Source organism: Plecotus auritus (assembly GCF_963455305.1).
Source record: "Plecotus auritus genome assembly, chromosome: 9".
Classification (NCBI taxonomy): Eukaryota; Metazoa; Chordata; class Mammalia; order Chiroptera; family Vespertilionidae; genus Plecotus; species Plecotus auritus.
The window spans coordinates 6858080-6880646 of NC_137783.1; the positions used below are offsets into that span (position 1 = coordinate 6858080).

Here is a 22567-nt window from a genome sequence, read left to right on the forward strand (position 1 = left end):
ATTTCTCCTGCCCCTGCCATACCCAGGCCCTGGGCTAGGAGCTGGGGACACAGTGGTACAGAAATGTCAGACTGGTGGGGGCTACCAAAGGAAGTGGGTGCACAGGAAAGGAAGGACAACAGACCTGGGGTCAGAGAAGCGTCTCCTGGGGAGCAGCGCCTACGCTGAAGCCTGAAGCACAAGTGGGACTGGCCTGGTAAAGATCTGGGAGAATGTTCCAGGCCCAGGGAATGCGACAGGCAAAACAAGACCGTGAGGGAAAGCGCAGTGCACACTGAGAGCTAAGTGGTTCGGGGGCCCGGAATCTGCAGGGGGAGAAGTTAGTGAATCGCTGTTTTGGAGGGTGCAGCTCGGATTTGAACTCTAGGAAGACTGTGCTGCGTAAACAGGCAGAATTGGAAGGGGCGGACCACGGCGGAGGCACCACGTAGGAAGCCACGGCGGACAGGTGAGCTAGAGGCGAGGGCAGATGTTTGGGAGGGAGAACTGCCATGTAGGACAGGCCTGAGAGAGGATGCCGGGTTTCTGGCTTGGGTGACAGGCCACTCAGGCTGTTTTCTGGGCAATGAGACACGCCCTCAGAAATCAGAGGCTTGGTGGCCACCGAACCTGCCCACAAAGTCAGCCACGGCTGTGTCCTCCTTTGTCACTCAGTGACAGTGGGAGCCTTCAGCCAGGCATCTCAGCGCTGTGGGGATCAGATGACCCGATGGCCTGGTTCGGGGGATGGCAGCGCGCGAGGGCGTGCTTCCAAATGGGCAGGGGCCCAAGAGGGGAGGCAGCCACTCACCACCCTGGGAACCTGAGGCAGCCTGCCAGCTTGGGAGGCTCAGCATGCTCCCGCCTGGGGCCAGCCAGGTCCCTCCCGCGAAGAGGATGCCGCGTGGGGGCGGGGAATCGCAGAGCAGCGGCTTGCACACAGCCTGGGCATACAAGATGGGGGCGAGGCAGGCACAGGCACCACCACAGTGAGGGGTCCCTGGTTGCCTTCGGTGTGCTTGAACCCCAAGAAGAGCTAAAGCGCAAGAGGAGGGGGCAGAAGAGTGATCTCAGGGCAGAGATTACTAAGCCAAGTTAGTCAGTCAGGATCATGGGTCACGGAGTCAGACCACAAGAACTGCCTTGGGAGCGAAAGGAGGGGCGATGCTTTCCCCCGGAGGTGCGAAGGCAGGGTTTGCACTAGGTCCGTGGTCGGCAAACTGCGGCTCGCGAGCCACATGCGGCTCTTTGGCCCCTTGAGTGTGGCTCTTCCACAAAATACCACGGCCTGGGCGAGTCTATTTTGAAGAAGTGGCGTTAGAAGAAGTTTAAGTTTAAAAAATTTGGTTCTCCAAAGAAATTTCAATCGTTGTCCTGTTGATATTTGGCTCTGTTGACTAATGAGTTTGCCGACCACTGCGCTAGGTCATGGAGGTCCCTGGAGAGAGAAATGAGCGAGCCCGAGCGTGGAGGCAGCCATAGGAGCAGATCCTTGTGCCGGGGCCAGAATGAGCAAGTCCTGCGTGCGAGAGCCAGGCCCTGGGGGTCTATCCCGCAGGCAATGGGAAATCATTGCCTCTATGGCATTCCGTGTGGAAAAGTTAGCAATTCCTCCAAAAATTAAACATCATCCAGCAAGTCCACTTCTAGATGTATACCCCAAAGAACCGAAAACAGGGACTCAATGCTCCAAGCAGCACTATTCACAAAAGCCAAAGGGTAGAAACAACTCAAGTGTCCATCAGTGGGTGAACGGGGAAGCAAAATGGGGTCTACCCACACAATGGAGCATCATTCAGCCATAAAAAGGAGAGGAATGCTAAAACGTGCTCCAACATGGATGGACCTCGGAAAGATTATGCTAAGTAACATAAGGCCGGCACCAAAGGACACACCCTGTATGACGCCACTTACAGGAAGGACCCTGAACAGGCACACTCACAGAGGCAGGACGTAGTCAGAGGTATAACCAGGAGCTAAGGGGAGGAAGAAATGGGGAGTCATTGTTTAATGGATACAGAGTTTCCGTCTGGGATGATGAAGAAGCCCTGAAAACGGATAATGGTGATGGTTGCACAACACTGTGAATGTATGTCACTGAATTGTACGCCTAAAAATTGTTAAAATGGTAAAATCTACTTTGTGTATATTTTACCACACACACACATTAAGAAAAGACAAAAAACTACAACATTCTGGGAGCGCCACCCCCCCCCGCCCCCGGCTAGGCTGAAAAAGGGCCCCCATATGGGGGTGGTCTGAACATTAGGTAACAAGGACCCAGCCCCCCGCACTGGAGAGACCCGGTGCACTTGCGGGCAAGCCTGGCGGAGCTGAGCCACAGTTTATCCCCAGTCCGCCCTGAGGACGCTAAGCAACAGCCAGACAATAAAACGGGCAGCAACCTACAGAGATGGAGGGAACTGGAGATGAATGACACACGGCAGACCAGAGCCCTGAGGACCACTGCTGACGGCTGGCAGAGGGGGGAACGGGCAGGCCCACGCTGACGTTCATGTGCCTGCAGGTAGCAGAGCCAACAAGAAAGAGCCCATTTGTGAGCCGGGGGCAACCAGTGTGCCAGCCCACAGACTGGAGGACTGATTGTGTGTGTGACAGCGCCCACTGTTATCACCAGTGCCTGCGAACACTCAGACAAAGCGTACTGGGGATGACTCATTACCAAACACCTCTTGTCCCTGCTCCCATATTTGAAGTCCCTTTCTACCTTGACTGCAGTTGCTCTGCAGAGACAGGAAAAAGTCCCTGGCGTTCAAGGTTCTAAGACCTCCAACACCTGCACACAGGACATGGACTTCCCATCTCCCGCAGGTAAAGCCCCAACACTGTTGGCTCGTGCATTCAGGGGGTTTCCGTTTCTGGCCCCAGTACAGCACTCAGGCACCAGATTTGTGGGGATCGGGACAGCAGGAACCCAAGAGAATAGGGAGGCCAGGCCATAGGATCAACAGTCAGCGCGGCCAGGTGGTGGGATGCACGGCCCCTCCACCACCACCACCAGCGGGAGGTGTGTGCAAAGCAGCCGACAGCACCTCCAGGAACAGAACAGACTTCACGCGTTCCTGAGGCTGCCCTATTTTTCACATGCTTCCCTTCCACTTCATTGCCCGCCAGAAAATGGTGTGAGTTTCTCCAGGGAGAGCACTTGCTGAAACACCACGGGCCAATTGACGTGTGTGTCAGCGCTGGCACGGGGCCTGGAACACAATCCTTATCCTGCTGGGCTCAAGCTGGCCTTAGCCACAGAATGCCAGGACTGCGGGCCACCACCACTCCCTCCTGAGTCCCGGCGTGCAGGGAAGGGTGTGTGTGCACAGGGAAGAGAAGCTTTGCTGTTGTCACTGGAGTCAAGTAAAGCTTACCCAGCCTCCTGCCCGTCCTCACCCCCAGTAGCACTGAATCTTCCCCCTTCAGAGCCTCCTTCCATCAGAAAATCTGCCCCTCCTGCCCTTTTCCCCAGGATGCTGAGCTCCGCCAGGGACAGAACTACCCCGTCCTATCCCTACAACGAGCACCTAGCTTAGGGCTTGGCACTGAAGGGGCTGATAAATGCTGGGTGACGGGCAGCACTGGGAGGAGGCCGGGAGGCGGAGGGGAAAGAGGACCTCGGACCCATCTCTTCAGGCTGCTCAGATTCCAGATTGCACCTTCAGGGGGCTCATGTCAAGCCAGCGGTCAGCCCAGAAATGACCCCCAAGGCAGTCGAGCATTCATGAGGAAGCCTCTGTGTGGACACTGTGGCATTAGATAAGGCCGCTCCCTGCCACGTGGCCTGTCAACCCTATGGAAAGTCGATGCATCTGCAGAGGCTTGGATGAGCGGAAGGTGCGTGTGGATGAAAAGAGTCCGAGCTGCGGCCGCTGCTTCTCCAGCATCCCCACGCAGGGAGATGCCAAGGCCAGGCTCGCTCTGAGAGAACAGATGAAGGAGACAGGCTCACGAGACCTGCCACTCAAGGCCAAGCACAGGGCCATTACCTGATTTCAGGAAGGGAAAGGCTATAGGAGAATCACTGGGGAAGCTTATGTAAAAACACAGGTTCCTCGTACAGTGGTATAATCACCTTAGAAAACAGTTGGTCCATTTCCAAAAACATTAAACCTATACGTATCATCTGATCCAGCCATGCCATCCTAGTTATTTACCAAGAGAACAGAAATGTGGATCCAAAGAAGGATGTATAAGATGTTCCAGCAGCTTTATTTGTTATAGAAAAAAAAAACCTGGAAATAACCTAAATGTTCAAACAGGTGAGTGAATAAGCCAACTGTGGTATACACTGAGTGACCAGATTATTATGATCTCTGAACGCATAATAATCTGGCCACTCAGTGTATATCCTATATAATAAAAGGCTAATATGCAAATTGTCCCCTCAACCAGGAGTTCGACCAGCAGGCAGGCTGGCCAACCGCCCATGTCCCCTCCCCCTGGCCAGGATGGCTGGACCCCACCCATGCACAAATTCATGTACTGGGCCTCTAAGATATATACACACACACACACACACCCTGAGTGGCCAGATTATTATGCATTCAGAGATCAGAGATCATAATAATCTGGCCACTCAGTGTATATGTACATGTAGTGGAACACTACTCAGCAATGAAAAGGAATAACCTATCGATACACACAGCAACATGAGGATCTCAAAATGCTTATGCTGAGTGAAAGAAACGAGACCAAAAAAAGAGTACTTCCTATATGACTCCAATTATAGACATTTCTGGAAAATGTCAAGTCACCCATAGTGACCAAAAGCAGGATAAGTGGTTGCTTGAGGTTGGGGGTGTGGCAGGAAGGGATTCTCTCTGGTCACTGATGTTTCTATCTCTCTCTCCCTTTCCCTTCCTCTCTGAAATCAATAAAATAAAATCTCATCCTTTACAGCAGGATTTGAGCTGTACTTTTTTCCAGCAAATGTGTGTGCTAAATGTGTGTGCGAACGAGAAGGAAAGACACCAGACTTTCGGATTCCTGTCTGCGTCTTCAGCACTCCCAGCAAGACGGTCCCCGAGCTCCCACAGGCCTTTCCGGTCTGATGTTGACGTTAAGTGCCTAACACCCATTTTTACACATGCTCAGCCTTCGCCCCCAACAAATGTAGCATTTTTACTCCAGTGAGTAATTTCTGAATGCCTTCCAAAGGCACCCATCTCATTTCTTGGCATCAAATCGGGATCATCAGCCAGACTGAGCAGCAGCCAAAAGCACAGCATGCCATGACTTTAACACCATGGCAGCAAAAGAAATAAATTCTGCCTTGAAGAATTCAGACCTGACCTCGGTTCCAAAGGTCATCGTTTATCACAGGAAATAAATGGTTCACCGTATGTTTTTCTTCCTCCGTATCAAGTCTCCTTCACAGGAAAGTTTAAGTAAATGAAACACAAAACTGAAAGAACTGGCTGTCTCCAGGAAGTGGTAACAGGAGCAGTGGTCACGGATCCCATCCTGCCCGGGGGAAAGGAACCTCTCCCTGGTCGCCCGGATCTGTTCCGAACAGGTCTGGCCCAGGTCACATCCACCCAACGTCCAGGTCGCTGCTTGGAGACGAAAAATCAAAGATGCAAATCAACGGTGTACCCTGTCATTTGGCTCTGGATGCTTATCTGGGCTGTACCCTCAGCAACAGAAACCTCGCTCCCTACCCGGTGGGGAGGGGGGGAAGACGGGGGCGGGGGAGGTTACACTGTGATCATGACAATGGGAAGAGACACTACCTACTGAGTCTCACCAGTGTGCCAGAAACTGTACTCCGGTGCCCATCTTCCCCAAATCCAGCAGCAGGGACCATCATTAGCCCATTTTACAGGCCAGAAAACAGTCTTAGGAAGCTGCCACGTGGCCAAATCATAATTCAAATCCCAGGCTCTTAATTACTTTGCAATACTGCTCTTTCAAAAAAAAAAAAAAATCACATTAAAAGAGCCCTTGTATGTCCACAGCAACTTCCTTGTAACAATGGGGACCTGCCACCCCCAGAAGCCAGAAGATCTGCCTGAGGCCACCTAGCAGGAGCTGGAACCGAGGCAGGAACCCTCAGTGCTGACACCCCGTCAGTGTTCTTGGGGCTGCAGCCCGACCTCAGCCCACCCAGGGCGCCAGCTGTGTTAAAGGAAGCCCCTCAGCCAAGGGGACCGAGAAACCTAAAACGGCAACTTCCTTCAACAGGTTAAAGCACACCCCTCGCCTCCAGCTGGAGGCAACAGTCTGGAGAGAAAAATACTTGGCTGAGCTTCAGGAGGCATGACAGTCACACACGGAAAACCACCACCAGGTAAAGAGACCTGTCCTGAGTCTCACAGGTTTCTAATCACCCAGATGCCCCTTTACATGCCAGGGTGATGGGCAGCATCAATGGGCTGATCACCGTGGGAGGAGGCACAGAGAGTGAGCACCTAATGAAGCCAGGAAATCAGCGTTACACTTCAAATCTCTCCCCAGTCTCCTGCTCACGTGCTTTCCCCCACATAGGGAGGTGCAGCCCCACCTGGAAGGTGCATCATTTGCTGGCTCACTTCCCCAGCCTTGTCAGGGTTAGACATATTTTTTTTCTTAAATATATATTTGTATTGATTTCAGAGAAGAAGGTTGAGAGAGGAAAACATCAATGATGAGAGAGAATCATTGATCAGCTGCCTCCTGCACACTGGGGATGAGCCCGAAACCCGGGCATGTGTCCTGATCCGAGTCTCCTGACCCACAGATCGATGCTCAGCCACTAAGCCATGCCTGCCGGACAGGGTCAGACAGCTTAAAGATAAGCGTGCACCGTGTTTCTGGGCCCAGGGAAGTCGCTGGGCCCCCTGTGGCCAGGTCAGTGTTGTAATCTGTGTGTCAGCCAATACCTGGGTCCCATTCCTCAATGGCTCGTCTGGGTTGGAACTAGTTCCCGATCAGACACCAATGGCTTAACCAAGCTTCACTTCAAATCCAGCTCCTCGGAGCTCTCTAACTTAAAGTCTCAAAAACAAACAAACAACTAAATATATGGCTCAGCCACTTTCTGACCATCAAACAAACCCTGAAACCAGAGTCGAAAAGTAGGTGGCCAATGGGGGACAAAGCCTGGGGCCGTAAGAGCAGTGGCCCACCTGTACCTGGGGTCTGAAGTGCCAACCCCTAGGCACCCTGGGCCAGCGTGAGGCCGGAGCATTGAGTCTGGCACCCTGTCCTCAACACTCATTAATGCCCGCCATGGATTATTCATGGATGAATTTACTTAAAACCTTTTTTAAATGGTCATGTGGAGTCTGCACGCCCTTGAGGGCACCCACCCACTCCTGACATTTACAACCTGCGGCACCAAGGCTGGCAGCAGAATCCCATGATGGAGCTCCGTGGGGAAGAACCACCTCAAAGTCCCCTTCATGCCAACAGTGTCCCCCATGGCCCCTGACACTACTGGCCTCAGAACAGGTGCCAGTAATGTATCTCCACCACCTCATTTGAGCTTAGGGTAGAAATCCACATTCAGACTACCCGTGACCCCCTGTACTCTCCTCTCCAACTGGGCCTTTTAAACTGGTCCAAGCGGCACCCAGTTTCCCTGTGCTCGTATTCGGAGGTGCGGGGATTGGCAGGTCCCTGGTGTTGAAGGGGAGTGTTATCTCTGGTTCCTAGTGTCCAGATTGGATAGGATACTGAAGGCTATGGAGACGACTGCCCTGTCCCTCCCCAGGGCTACCCAGCTCTGCTTAAAGCCCTCGTGGAGCAGGAAGCCACTCTCGCCAGGGCAGCTCAGGTCCCTCCGGAAAGGTCTTGCCTCCTGTCACTCCCGTTTTACGAGCTGGACCACAAATGACAAGGACAATCCTGAACCTCTGACAGGGTCAGGTCTTGAGAAGTTGAAAATCTGTGATCATCTCCTCTGCTCCCCACCCCCTTTTTCAGGTGAAGCTCATCAGTCAGGGCAGCCCCCCATGCGCTGGCTCTGGGCCAGGCCCACCTACGCACCTGACAAATACAAGCGCAGTTAATGCTCATGCCCCCCACCCGCCTGAATCAGGGAAGAGAAACGCTCAGGGGAGATAAGCAGCACGTCCAAGTTCACATAGCTGGTGAGAGCAGGACCAGGCTGAAGGCCCAGGTCTGTCCCTTTCAGTGTCCGAGTTCTTAGCTATTGTCCTATTCGGCTGTGCATCCTTACAGGCAGGAGTGCAGGACGTTCTGAACCACTTCTGGTGAGCAGACCACACCCGGGAGGGTCACATCAGCCCACAGCAATGAGCTCCTCGATTCCACTTCTGGGTCAAGTGGGTCTGGAGGAGCGCCTTGCCCAGAAGGATCGCTGAGGAGAGTCCACAAAACAGAGCCCAAAAGACAAGTAACCAGAGCAGCCAGCACGAGGCTCGGTACCCAATGATTTCCAAATATCAGCTCCTTTAAGCCCCCAACAGCCCTATGAGGTAGGCACTGTATTTACCGATGAGGAAACACACTCCTTCCAGGTAAGCAACTAAGAAACGATTTGGCACAGGGGTTCAATCTCGACGAACCTGGTTCTCAAACGTGGGTCCCCCTGGACTAGTAGGAGGCCCAGCATCCCCTCCAACAACTGAACCTCTGCACGCATGGGCGGCACAGATGGGATGGGATGTGTCATTTACAAGGTCTAGACCAGTGGTCGGCAAACTCGTTAGTCAACAGAGCGGCAAACCCCGGCTCGCGAGGACCCCGGTCTTCAGGCTCAAGGAGCCGGTGACTCAGGGCAGCCCGGGGTCCAGGCCTCCGATTTCTCTTTGTCAAAGCATAGATCTGTATATGCTAACTGTCTGTTTACTGGGGCAAAACAAAGACGTCAACGCAGGCAAACAAAATCTGTAGGAAACACATTGTTTCAGCAAGTCACTGGGGCAGGAAACAATAGAAGGGAAAGGCCACGCAGAGATCTCTATGAAGACAGACAGACTGCCCTGCGGTCCCCAACCCTCAGGCCTCTGCTCGAGCGGGCAGTCTGAGAGGCCACAGGTCTCCATGGCGCCTCTCAAGGACCAGCGCCCCAAAGGGCGTGGAGGATGTGACTGAACACGTGTGACCAGGGTGGGGCTTCCGGCCAACACTCTTGCCCCTCACGGTGGTGGTAACGGAGCCAGAGGGCGCCTCCTCAGCCTTCCCAGTCCTGTCTGACAACAAGAACTTCGGAAAGCGCCCGTCTGCTATTCAGCAACTTCTGGGCGGGTCCTGTTATTATTATTAACAAAGATAAGATTATGACTAATAATAACACGCATGACATTTAAATGCGTTTTGTCCTATCGCTGCACAGCCTTTCTTTTCTCTCTGAGGTAGGGGAGAGTTCAAACTCCACCTTTGCATCGCTCTGGAGGCCAACCAGGCCCATTAGCCTGAATGCAGACGCAATTGCCAGGGCCTTCTTAAGAACTAAGTGATTTTTTTTTTATTTGAACTGCGTGCCAGGCACACTGCAGTTTGAGCTGCTGGAAGGAAAATGCCTGTTGTTTGACTTACAAAAACCACACTTAACTCTCAACATCACACCTCAGAAGAAACCTCTGAAAATCTAGAGGACCCCCCCTCCAAACTAATTCACACATCCCCCCAGCATGTGAAGGTCTGCGAGCCAGGCTGGTGCTATGGAGCTGGCAATGGGCAGCATGCAGCGGGCCCCTAGCAAGCAGCTTTGGTCCAGCTGGGGAAGTGGACAGCACGCCAGTAAAGCAGCAAATGTACAATGACAAATTCTGGAGAGGACCAGGAAAGAAACGAACAGGGGGCTGTGATTAGGAATGAAGGTGTTGGCAGTAGTCAGCAAAGGAGCCAGCTACCTGAGACAGCACGGGAAAGCCCCCTGCGAAGCTGAGGTTTATGGAATGGGTGAAAGGCAGGGGAGAAGGCAGAGGGGTGCGGGCAGTGGCAACAGTGTTGGGCACACTCAGGGACCCACAAGGGGGCCAGATAGCAGCAGTAGACAAGGCAGGGAAATTAGTGTGAGGTGCAGCTCGCAGGGCAAGCAGGGGCAGCGAGCCCCCTCCCCAAAGGTCAACATCCGGCTCTGCCCTTGAGTGGCCTTAGCCTGTCCCTGCATCTCTCAGGGCCTCAGTTTGACAGTTGTACAGTGGTCCAGGCCTGGGGCTGATGAACCTCTTCCGGGATGTTTCCGAGGATGAGGCCTGGAGAGCTGAACTCAGTGACTCTCAGTCCTGCACCACCTCTGAATTTTTAAAAAATATATATTTGAATAGATTTCAGAGAGGAAGGGAGAGGGAGAGAGAGAAAGAAACATCAATAATGAGAGAGAATCACTGATTGGCCGCCTCCTGCACACCCCACAACAGGGACCAGGCCCACAACCTGGGCATGTGCCCTGACCAGGAATTGAACCGTGACCTCCTGGCTCATAGGTCGACGCCCAACCACTGAGCCACGCTGGCCAGGCTGCCTCCGTATTGAGTTAACATGTGTGAAATCTCAGAAGAGGGTCTGCCCACAGGGACCCTCGATAATGTGAGCCCTTATTGCTCTCATCACTGGGCCAAACACCCAGCTGTCGTGACCGGGAGGAATCCCTGGTAAGGGACTGTGGGACACTCTCAGGAAATCCCTCCCGGACCGGGCCTCAGGACACCCACCTGTGCCCATTCTTCCTTCTCACAGGAAGCAGGCCGCGACCATTGTCTATTGTTCCCAAGCCAGTCACACCAATTGTCCGAGAAGAAGCCACATGCCACAGCCGGCCAGGAGAAGGTGTCAGGGCTACAAACTTCCTGGGAAAAGTCCCTCTTTGTTTGGAAGGGATGCCGGTTCCTTTCTATGTTTCTGTTAGAGAACAAAACAGACACTTGGCCCGGAAGAGTGTGGGATGAGGTAAGTTATGATCGCCTGTGACCAAGGCCCCACTTCTACCCTGAGAAGGAGCCACAACACCCTACCCCTCTGGAGGGTGGCCTCCCAGGCCCACAGGGACTAGGCTGCCAGGTGAAGGCACCCCCTCTGTCTAATCACCCCAGGAGTGAGGCCAGCTGGAGCCCAGGCCTCTCCAGACGATTAATGAACCCCCACCTTTGGGTCCAGCCCTGGAGACAGGGCCAGGACAGGTTCTTTAATGACAGGGCAACCCATTCCTCCATGTCCCGAGATGATGACGACGAGGACAATGACAACTACTGCCACAGGGCTCCTATGACAAAGGCACACACTCAGTCGGCATTTATCATGTGCCACGTGTTCATATTTAAAGCTCAACAACTCTGTCATTATCCCACATTACAAATGGAAACACAGAGGCTCAGAGAAATGAGGTTGTCAGAGGTCACATTCTACTTGGAAGAAGAACCAGGATTCAAGTCCAGGCCACCTGGCCTCCCAACTACAACCACACCCCGCCTTGTGCAGTGAAAGCAGCAAAGGGGGTCTAGCTCATGACGCGGCTGCACGAATTGAGGCGGGTCCTCGCCTCGGACATCAGGACCATCTGCTGAAGCCCACACATGAGGCAGAGGGAGGCCGAGTCAGGACTCCTCCAATAGTAAACTCACTCATTTGCACACACACACAAAACACTGAATTAGATTTAGTTTTTTAAATAATCTGATTATATTTACCTAATTAACACAAAGCTTGACAGTTGACTTTGCTAATTCAATTCTCCCATCTGCCGCTTCAGAAGTAACTGGTGAGGCCAAACAACAAATAGAATTTCTCCACCTCTGCGTGCACACACGGTGTGGGTGAGGCCAGTGCACCGAACGGGGCAGAGTGGGCATCAGCTGGCTCTACCACATCCTTTGCCACCTGCTAATAATACACACGCCCTGCAGGTCCCAAACCCAGGCAGCCTTCAGAGAGGACACTCGTTTGGGGATCAGCACCAATGAGGGTACCCTGTCCTCTTCCTGTGTCTGCAGAAATTCAGTCGGCTTTATTCACATCATATCCTCAGGAGACACTTTCCCGTGAGGCAGCAACTAGGGCTTTGGACCCAGCTGGGCAGAGGGGGTGGGGAGGGCCCATTTTCCGACGCTCAGGCAGCCGCCCTGGTCCCATGTCACCGTGTATGGGGCTGTGCCAAGGCAAACCTCCCAATCAAAACCATAGCTTAGAAAACCTTCCCAGAGGTGTTCTAATCTGACCTCCTCATTTCATGGAGAACAAAACTCAGGCCCCACAAGTAGGTGCTGGACCTGCTTGCCAGAACCCAGGACCGGCCGGTGCTTTTCCTCCCTGCACCACCATGGCACCTTCTAGGAGCAGCAGCATGAATCGGAGCTGGTTCTGCCAAACGGCTGAGAGACCGCAAGCAGCCTCTCCTCGGCAGGGCAGGGCATACGCCATCCCCCTCCTCCTCACCTCCACTCCTGCCCATCTGGATCTGTCAATTAAAAGGGCTGCTCACGTGCCTGCTTGGGCAGGGATGGACACTCAGCCCAAGAGACTCCCACCCCTTGGCTGGCTGGTTCTGAAGACTGGAGACGACAGATGAACTCTTTGTCCAGGGACCCTGAGAGCTGGGGGCACTCAGCCATGGGGATATGAGAGCCACAGGATCACACAGCCTGGGGGACAAGGCGGCCATATTGGGTCAGGTACTAAGTCAGCAAGCAGTCCTTGAAATATGCAAAAACCCTGACCTTTGTTCCTTATTTTCCAGTCCAGTTTGCATCCTCATGAAACCTGTCTTGAGGTGCCTATTGTAACTGTGCAATAAACCCCCCTTTACTGAATTAACTCTTATGGGATTTCCATTATTTTGTTTTGTTTTGTTTTATTTTATTTATTTTAGAGAGAGAGTGGAAGGAAGGAGGAGAGACAGAGAGAGAAACATAGATGTGAGAGAGACACACCAATTGGTTGCCTCCCGCACAGGCCCCAACCAGGGCCAGGGCTTGCAACCAAGATACATGCCCTTGACCAGAATCAAACTCGGGACCCTTCCATTCACCAGCTGATGTTCTAACCACTGAACCAAACCAGCTAGGCTTTAAAATATATATATATATGGTGTGTGTTTTTATTTCAGAGAGGAAGGGAGAGGGAGAGATAGAAACATCGATCGGCTGCCTCCTGTGCACCCCTACTGGCTTGTGTCTGACTTGAAATTGAATCAGGGACCTCTTGGTCCACAGAACGACGCTCAATCCACAGAGCGACACAGCCGGGCAGTGTTTCCCTTTTTCAGACCAAACCAGCAAATGGAACTCACTTACTCCACATTGGTGCATAAAACCACGTGGCGAGCAGAACAGAGAGGCAAAGTTGCGAAGAGCGCACATGAGCATGTGTGATGCCTGTAGGTCAGGGTCACATCCAAGTACAGCCACTCGGAGTAATCACCAACGAGAGGGTTTGGAGCCCTTAAGCTGCCCTAGACCCGGACCACAGAGGAGTGAAAAGTGGGAAATGCTGAAATCAGAGCAGTGTGCCGTGGAAAGGATAAAAAAGACTGTCTCACAGTTTGCAGGGTGTGGGTCCAACCCCTTGCAGTCCGTGAGATTATCTAAGGCCACAGAGTTAGCTTTCGAAACCGCTAGCTGCTCCTGCATTAAAACCGTCTGCGGCTCCCTAGTGCTAAAGACCTACCCATTTCACTGAGGCGCCCAGGCCCTGGCTTCCGTCTCCAGCCTCCACTCCTCCTCCTTTCCCACCAGGCAGCCTGCACAGTCTTGCTCTTCGATATACAAGTACAGAGAGAGGGCTCAAAGGCCACCCTTAGGTGACCGGGTCTAAGACTTTGTCTCTCAACTTACCACCATCCTCAATGCCTAAATCAGGGCACAGTCAGCTCAGCCTCCTGTGGGGAGGGCTGTCCAGCCCCAGGCGGGTATCCCTTGTTTGGCCAAGGTGAGAAAGCCTGCAGCCCGATGCCAGCTTACCCAGCAATTATGAATCCAGCCCCCAGACTGTAAGCTGGCAGGAGGGGCCATTTATACCAGTGAGCAACCAGTGCCAGATGATAAAACCATAATCCCACCCCTACCCCAAACCCTCCAAACTGGCCAGATTCAGGTCTTGTGGAAAAGCAGAAGAAAAAGCCCTCTGGTTTCTCGACCAGCTGCCCCGTAAGTAAAAGCAGCTAAGCCTCCATGTAGAGCTGCCTTCCCTGCAGCTCTGATGCTAGCTGCAAGGATTGATAGTATTCCCTTGGCCGACCCTACGGCTTTACTATTTAAACTTCCTTACCTTTAAAAACATACAAGCTATGAAAGGGAAGGAAAAACTCGCTGGATGGTGGCTGCGCATTTGGGAAGGGCTCTCTTTGGTAAACAACCAGCATTGTTTCTAAAAGTAGGTTAAGAACGCAGACTGCTCAGGCCCACAGCAGCCTCAGATAAACTTCCCGGAGACAATGGGTGCGACTGCTTCGCCTCACGACATCCTCCTAGCAGAAGCCAGGGGAGCCCCCTGTCTCCAGGTGGCCCCAGGCTCAGCTGGGGGGTGGGTCCTGGGAGAACTCCCTTTGTGGGCCCTAGAGAGGGAACCAAGGTGGCTCAGTCCATGGGGCCTGGACTGCTTAGAGCGGAGCCCAGGCTTCAGACCTAAGCAGGGCCCTGGCCTGAGCAACCTCCTGGCATTGACTGCAGCTCAGAGGGCACCGGCCAGCCGTTCTAGACCAGGACCTGTAGAGCCCAGGGTGTTGCTGGCACATCCAGAACGCCTGGAACCATGTGCATGCCCTTCTAGAAGCGGGGGCCCTTGCTGCTGTCCCAGTGGAGCCCAGGCACCAGATGGGGGTTGAGAACCCCAACTGTCTCAGTCAGCTCGGGCTGCCATAAAAAAAGTCCCAGACTGGGGGCTTAAACAGCAGACGTTTATTTCTCAGAGTTCTGGGGGCTGGGAAGTCCCAGATCAAGGCGCTAGCCAATGAGGTTCGCTGGGAGGGTTCACTTCCTGGCTTATAGACGGCTGCCTTTTCAGTGTGTCCTCACATGGCAAAAAAAAAGAAAGCTCTGGTCCCTCGTCTTCTTCTTTTAAGAACACTAATTTCATCCTGGGGCCCCACTCTCATGGCCTCATTTAATTCTAGTTATCTCCCAAAGGCTCAGCTCCTAATACCATCCCACGGAGGTCATGTGCATCATAGAGGAAGGTTCTGCAGGATAGCATGGCTCTGAACTCTCTGACCCTCCCCCTGGCCATAGCCAATTGGCCCAGGTCAGGTCACCTGACCAAAGGGCAGCCAATGAACGGCCATTGTCTATAGGATGACCTAAATCAAGGGCTTTGCCCAATTTCTAGGCAGTGACTCACTCACCAATTTCTCTCTTTGGGGAGCCTGCACTCCACAGTCAGTTAGTTGGTTGGGAGTGGGAAATAAGAGACACACTGGCAGGCATTATGAATCAGAGAGTAAGCCGCAAGTGGACGAAGCCATGCTGAAACAAGGAGCGTGCGGAGCAGCTGGAAGGAGTCATCTACCACCTGAAGAGTGTGCACCTTCCAAATGCCCTTCACCTGGGACGCTGTCTGCCAAAGCAGCTCTCCCTGCACTCAGAGCAGCCGGAAGTGCCAGGAAGTGAGCGAGACGCGGGCAGCAGCCCTCAGCCAATGACAGGGGGAATGGTGTAGAGCCCGGCCCCTGGGCCCTCGGGTGGGAAGGGACTCAGGCGTGTGCTCTGTACTGTTTCGAGTTCCCAGCGGCACACAGGGTGAGTTGCCCCACATGGTAACTTGCTTGATGACAGGACTTTTATTGGCCTCCTTTTGTTTCCTCTGTTCTCCACTCCCCTGCTGGTGTTTCCCGGGACCACCTCCCAAACAAACCTCTTCCACTCAAATCACCACCTCACAGTCTACTTCTGGGGGAACCCAAACCAGAACAGGTAAACAGTGTGTCTTTGTTCCTCGCAACTAAAAAAGCCAAGCACAGAGAGGCTCTGATGAAATATTTTTGGGGGTTGGGGGTGTCTAGAACCTAAGAGATAAAGAATGCGTGCCCGTCATTGGTGGGGTTGCAGAGTGCTCCAGCTCTTTGGGAAACAGCGTGGAAGTTTCTTATAAAATTAAACATAAACTTACCATATGACCCAGGAATCCCACTCCTGGATATTGACCCAAGGGGAAAGAAAACTTACGTTCTCACAAAAAGCTGTTCATGAATGTTTATAGTGGCTTTATTCATAATCACCAAAAGCTGGCAACAGCCCAAAGGTCCTTCAGCTGGGGAACAGATCAACAATGGAACGCTACGCAGAAGTGAAATGACCCGATGCGCCGGGCAACACGGGACTCCAAACGCATAATGCTAAGTGAAGGGCGAGTCCAAGGCTACGTGATGTGCGATTCCACTTACATGACATTCTTGTAAAGACAAGACATAGGGACAGAAACAAATCAGTGGTGGCCAGGGGCTGGGGGCGGGGGGAGTAGGGGACTCTAACAGAGTCTGGGGGAATCTGGGGGAAGGGAGGGTGATGATAATGTTCTTGACGGTGCTAGTAGTTACCTGACTGCATATTTGTGAGAATGTGCAGGACTGTGCATTTTACAAAGGTGGATTTTACTGTATGTAAATGACATCTTCATGAAATAAATGGGGAAAGTAAAAGACAACGAAGGCAATCCTCTAAGCCAGGGCCTCAAACACACTCTTGGAATAGTCATGCCACAGCCCATCATCATCGCAGCCCAGGCGTGGTATAAATAAGCTTTGCGCCCAAGCCGGTCGGCGGCGCACCCCACCCACAGCATCCTTCCATCAACGGGCTCAGCCACTTTGCCCCAACACTCTTGAGATAGGACCTGCTCGCACTTCTAACGGTGCCACCCTCTAGGCCAGCGGTCGGCAAACTCATTAGTCAACAGAGCCAACTATCAACAGTACAACAATTGAAATTTCTTTTGAGAGCCCAATTTTTTAAACTTAAACTATATAGGTAGGTACATTGTTATTAACTTACTTAGGGTACTCCTAAGCTGGTCTTTGCTAAAAACTCAAGGGGCCAAAGAGCCGCATGTGGCTTGCGAGCTGCAGTTTGCTGACCACTGCTCTAGGCCATGCCCCCAGGCAGCTATATCAGATCTGGGGAACTGGGGGAGAGGCCATCCTCTTTCCCATTTCAGAACCACTGCTTAGGCCAACTGGAAATTATGCTCCATGTAGCCAGCCTACCAGGGGGAGAATGCTGACCAAAGTTTCAGCAGAGAAATTATAAATAACTTCCAAACCAGGGGTGGGCAAACTTTTTGACTCGAGGGCCACAATGGGTTCTTAAACTGGACTGGAGGGCCGGAACAAAAGCATGGATGGAGTGTGTGTGTGAACTAATATAAATTCAAAGTAAAGGAGCGGAGGGGAGAGCAAGAGAACCCTCCGCTCTTTCGGCTCCGCGGGCCGGATAGAACAGCCCAACGGTCCGGATCCGGCCCGCGGGCCGTAGTTTGCCCACGGCTGTTCCAAACACTTACTGGAGAACTCAAGGAAACACTGGGGGGCTGTGATCGGAGTTAAAATGAAAGGGCAACAACAGGCAAATGGGTTAAGAAAATGTGGGCCCTACCTGGTTTTGCTCAGTGGATAGAGTGTCGGTCCTTGGACTGAAGGGTCCTGGGTTCGATTCCGGTCAAGAGTACATACCTTGGTTGCAGGCTGGATCCCCATCCCTGGTCAGGAGCATACAGGAGGCAACCAATTGATGTGTTTCTCTCACATAGATGTTTTTCTCTCTTCTCTTCCCCATCCTTCCCACCCTCTCTAATCAATGGAAAAATATCCTCAGGTGAGGATTAACAACAACAAAAAAGAAAATGTGGTCCACCCCCACAATGGAATCTTATTTGGCCACAAAAAAAGGAATGCAGTCCTGACACAGCTACAACATGGATGAACCTTGAAAATGTTATGCTAAGTGAAAGAAGCCAGACACAAAGGCCACCCATTCTATGATCCATTTATGTGAAATGTCCACATAGCAAATCCACAGAGAGAAGGTCGCCAGGCGCTGCAGCAGGGACAAATGGGGAGGGACTGCTCATAGGTGCAGGGTTTCTTTTGGGGGTGAGGAAAGTGTTTTGGAATTAGATAGTGGGGATAATGGCACAATATTATGAAGGTACTAAAAAAAAAATCACTGACATGTGCACTTCAAAATTTTATGGTATGTAAATTATAGCTCAATTTAAAAAAAAAAAAGAAAGAAAGGTAAGTGCTCAAAAGCAACACACTCATAACCAGAGACACAGCCACTTCTCAGAAGGGAAGCAGCTCAGAGGTGAGGGGAGGGGTGAAGGTGGGGCTGCTGTGGCCCAATGTGCCTACCCCACCCCACAGCCTCAACCTGGCCATCCCAACCTCAGGAAGTTTCCTAAATTCAAGGAGGCTTTCCACAAAGCATGGAGGACAGGGATGAAGGGGAGGATAAGTGACTGGTGACTCCCAAAGCCAGGACTCCACTGCTCACACCCACACGTGGTTTCCTGCTCTGAGCTGTTTTCCTCATCCTATATAATAAAGGGGTAATATGGAAATCAACCGAACGGCGGGAACAACCGGTCGCTATGACGCACACTGACCACCAGGGGGCAGACGCTCACCGCAGGAGCTGCCTCCCGGTGGTCATGCACTCCCACAGGGGGAGCGCTGCTCAGCCACAAGTTAGGCTGATGAGTGCAGCAGCGATAGCGGGAGCCTCTCCCACCTCCGCGGCAGCGCTAAGGATGTCCAACTGCGGCTGTGGGCCTAAGCTGTCCGTCGGACATCCCCCGAAGACTCCTGGACTACCAAAGGGAGCAGGCCGGGCAGCGGGACACCCCCCCCCCCCCAGTGCACGAATGACGTGCACCGGGCCTCTAGTTAGACCATAAGCCCCCTGAGCAACAGGACCAGGTGTACTTGCTCCCCACTGTATCCCCAGCACCTGGAACAATGTGTGTGTGACAGTCAGAGTTGTTAAATGAATAAGACCAGAGTGTGGGGGGGAAATACTGTCTAAAACTTGTCACAATATACTGTCTGAAAATTAAAGTAGGACAAAATAGACAAAACCTTTTCTGGCCTTTAAGAGACAGAATTCAAGTTTTGCTGTGCAACCCTGGGCAAGTCTTGGGTCTTCTCTGGCCTGCAGTCTCCTCTTCCTTTAAAATCAGCCATTTGGCCAAGATGACCTTTCAGGCCTTGAGCTGGAGGACCTCAAACACTGTATGATTCTGAAAGCATTTTTCAAAGGCGTTGAGAATTAAGACAGCACCATTTCAAGGGGGAGTCAGCAACCCAGCGTTCCCCATGTGTGGCTCATCCTCTCCAGTTGGGGTTTGGTTTGTGCTAAAGGCAAGCGTCAGAGCAGACACATCAGCCTCGTTGACTAAGGCATAATATTTTCCATCAGGTGTCATGGCATTCTGTGCTTTCTCCTCCCCAGGGGCCTCCCCAAAAACGGGTCCACATGAGCAACTGAAAAGAAAGCCCCATGAAAAAGCATGTACGCACGCACACAGAGACGCACACACGCGCCCCTGCGGCAAAGAACCGCCAAGACCCCAAACACTAAACACCCTCCAAGCTTCCCTCCCCCAGGCAAAGCTCCAGAAGCTGTATCCGGGAGATGCTGCATTCTTCCAGAATTGTGTCATTATCACAAAGAAGTTCACTCCACGGCCTCGCATCCACCCGAGCGGGGTGAGGCTGCCCAGAGCCACAGTGAAGAAAGCGCTGGCCACTCACAACACTTCTACGGTGAGCTGTGACCTGCAGACCAGCTGGGTGTGTGCAGGGGATGGAGCCCGGGCTGCTGGTCCAGCCCTGGAGAGGCTGCCAGGCCCGGCAGGGGTTAGAGTCAGTCAGCTGGGCACGTCAAATACAGCAGCTGCATTGAGGGGTTCGGCTTCTGGTTAAAAGAGGGGGTGCACAAAGCGTGTCCCTCTTATCCACAGGCAGGTACAGGGGGCTGTGGAGTCCACTGAGCGGGGAGAAAGAAACAGCAGCAACCTGGTGGGACTTGCGTCCTTTTTTGTTTTTGTTATTTGAGGCTAGTGCAAAGTTTTGCTTTTAATCTTCATTTTTAAATATATTTTTTATTGTTGATGGTATTACAGTTATCTTCCATTCCCCCTCCACCACCACCCCCCCCAGGTCTTCACTACCCTATTGCCCGTGTCCATGGGCTATGCATATACTAGTAAGTATGTAAGTTCTTTGGTTTATCTCTTCTCATTCCCCCAACCCCACATCGAGGTATGCCTGTCTGTTTCATGCCTCCCTGCTTCGCGTCTTGTTTTGTGATGCAACACGGAGCCTGAAATAGTTCATGGCAGCTCCAATCCCTCTGCTTTCCCCTGGAATTTAAGGGCTTCATCGAGGGCCACTGTACTCTCCATAGTTAGCCAGACCTGAGCACAGAGGAGCACTAGGTGGGGTGCACACCCCTGTGTCACCCCTGGGCTGTCACCGCTAGCCATCTCTAGGCTCAGAAAAGCAAGGCAACCACACTTCCTCATCAGCAGGTTAGGACAGCAGGGGTCTGACACCAGCCTGAAGCAATGCGGGAGAATGTCAAGGCCAGGCCAACATTCCCTACCCAGTGTGGGACAGGGTCTGGGCAGTCCACACTGACCCTCGCCCTCCAGTGTCTGTCACTTTCCCTAAGAACTCTGTTTGGACACTTGATTTAATGGCCCCAGGGGAGGAGAATGACTTACTTGATAAATTAATCTGGGCAAGTTTCCAAATTCAAACCTTCAACCACGGCCTCATCTCTCAATTTGTTCAGGGAAGAGGAATGTTCTTTTTTATTTTTATTTTTTAAATATATTTTTATTGATTTCTGAGAGGAAGGGAGAGGGAGAGAGAGAAACATCCATGCCGAAACCGGTTTGGCTCAGTGGATAGAGCGTCGGCCTGCGGACTCAAGGGTCCCGGGTTCGATTCTGGTCAAGGGCATGTACCTTGGTTGCGGGCACATCCCCAGTGGGAGGTGTGCAGGAGGCAGCTGATCGATGTTTCTCTCTCATCGATGTTTCTAGCTCTCTATCCCTCTCTACTTCCTCTCTGTAAAATATCAATAAAATATATTAAAAAAAAAAAAAAGAGAGAGAGAGAGAGAAACATCCATGATGAGAGAGAATCATGGATCGGCTGCCTCCTGCACAGCCCCCAGAACCTGGAACCCTTAAACAGGCCGACACTCTATCCACTGAGCCAAACCAGCTAGGGCAGGAATGTTCTTTATTGGGATCGCCTTTAAGACCCCATAAACATAAGGCAAAGACCAATGAATGGTCCAGCTGGCGTGGCTTAGTGGTTGAGTGTCAACCTATGAACCAGGAGGTCATAGTTTGATTCCCCATCAGGGCACATACCTGGGTTGAGGGCTCGATTCCCAGTGTGGGACGTGCGGGAAGCAGCTGATAGATGCTCTCTCTCATCATGGATGTTTCTCTCTCTCTCTCTCTCTCCCCCTCTTGCTTCCGCTCTAAAATCAATTAAGAATATATATATTTTTAAAACGTAAGCACTCCAGAAAGGCCTTGGGTGCCATAAACATCCACCTTGAGCTGCCTTTTTAATTTGACTAAGCACTCTTACAGGGTCTTTCGGAGTAGAGAGCCTACTTCTTGTTTTAACGTGGTTTTAATCAGGGGATCTCGGCTCTTGGTTCCTGCAGGAAATTCTGTCAAATGTTTCGCATTCCTCATAGGGAACTACTGTCTATACAAGATCCCGACTGTTACATTTTGGGGCAAGCAGCCGTTTTGTTGTTGTTTCTTAATGTGAGAAAAAAAAAGTGAGGGGAGGAAGGAATGCAAATGTTCGTCATTGAAAACACACACAAAACCAGAAACATTCTCCCCACCCCCACCCTATGCACGAGCTCAAGAATATCTGGGTAACTTCGCTTCGTGTTTTGCACATGCGCTAATGGAACATGAGAAATGCTATTGCAAAGGCCGTTGACAGGAGCACAGGGAGATGCCTAAAAATAGACATTTCACCCCAAGGAGGGTTATCTGTTCGAACTGCATCATTCTCAGCATGACTGAGCAGCACAGACTATGACATGGGAGCAGGAAAAATATAGTAACATGCGCTATCACAAATTCCCTTTACTTAGGACAGGAAGAGATAAAGTCAGCCATGACTGGGCCACTCGCATCAAAATTCACTTCCAATTTTTCACGGAGCGCCTACCCCATTATCAAGATGCTGATTTGGAAAAGTGAAAACGGGAGACGTAGTGTGTCTGACATCCCCTTGTCCCTTCCTGGAAGTAGGGGAGTTGAGTAGCAAGTTTTGTGGAGTCCCCATAACTGGATTCAGACCCCACTTCTGCTTTATTAGTGTGGGGACCTGGAGCAAGATATTTAACTTCTCTGAGCCCCTCTGTTCCTTCATCTGTAGATAGAGGCGGTTGTGAAAACTGAAAATGAGAATTTACAGGTCAAGGGCTCAGCACAGAAGAGGCCCTCACTCAACAAAGGGTGAGCGAGCGTGTGCTGACTCCGAGACAGCCTTCCAAGGAGCGTCAACCCAGAGGTCTGGGCTCGGCGCTCCGAGGGGTAGTTCTGACCCTGAAGAGCCTAGACAGAGTCCATCGGGACCCAGATCTTCTCAGACTCCGTTTTCTTATCAGCTCCCTGAGTCCTACCCAGTGTTGTCAAGAACGTGGGAAAGCAG

General features: G+C 52.1%; 1 protein-coding gene across 2 annotated transcripts in view; it reads right to left on the minus strand.

The window, feature by feature from the left end:
- Positions 1-22567, minus strand: part of GRK5 (G protein-coupled receptor kinase 5) — a 186813-nt gene that overhangs the window by 132000 nt on the left and 32246 nt on the right. The window lies entirely within an intron of this gene.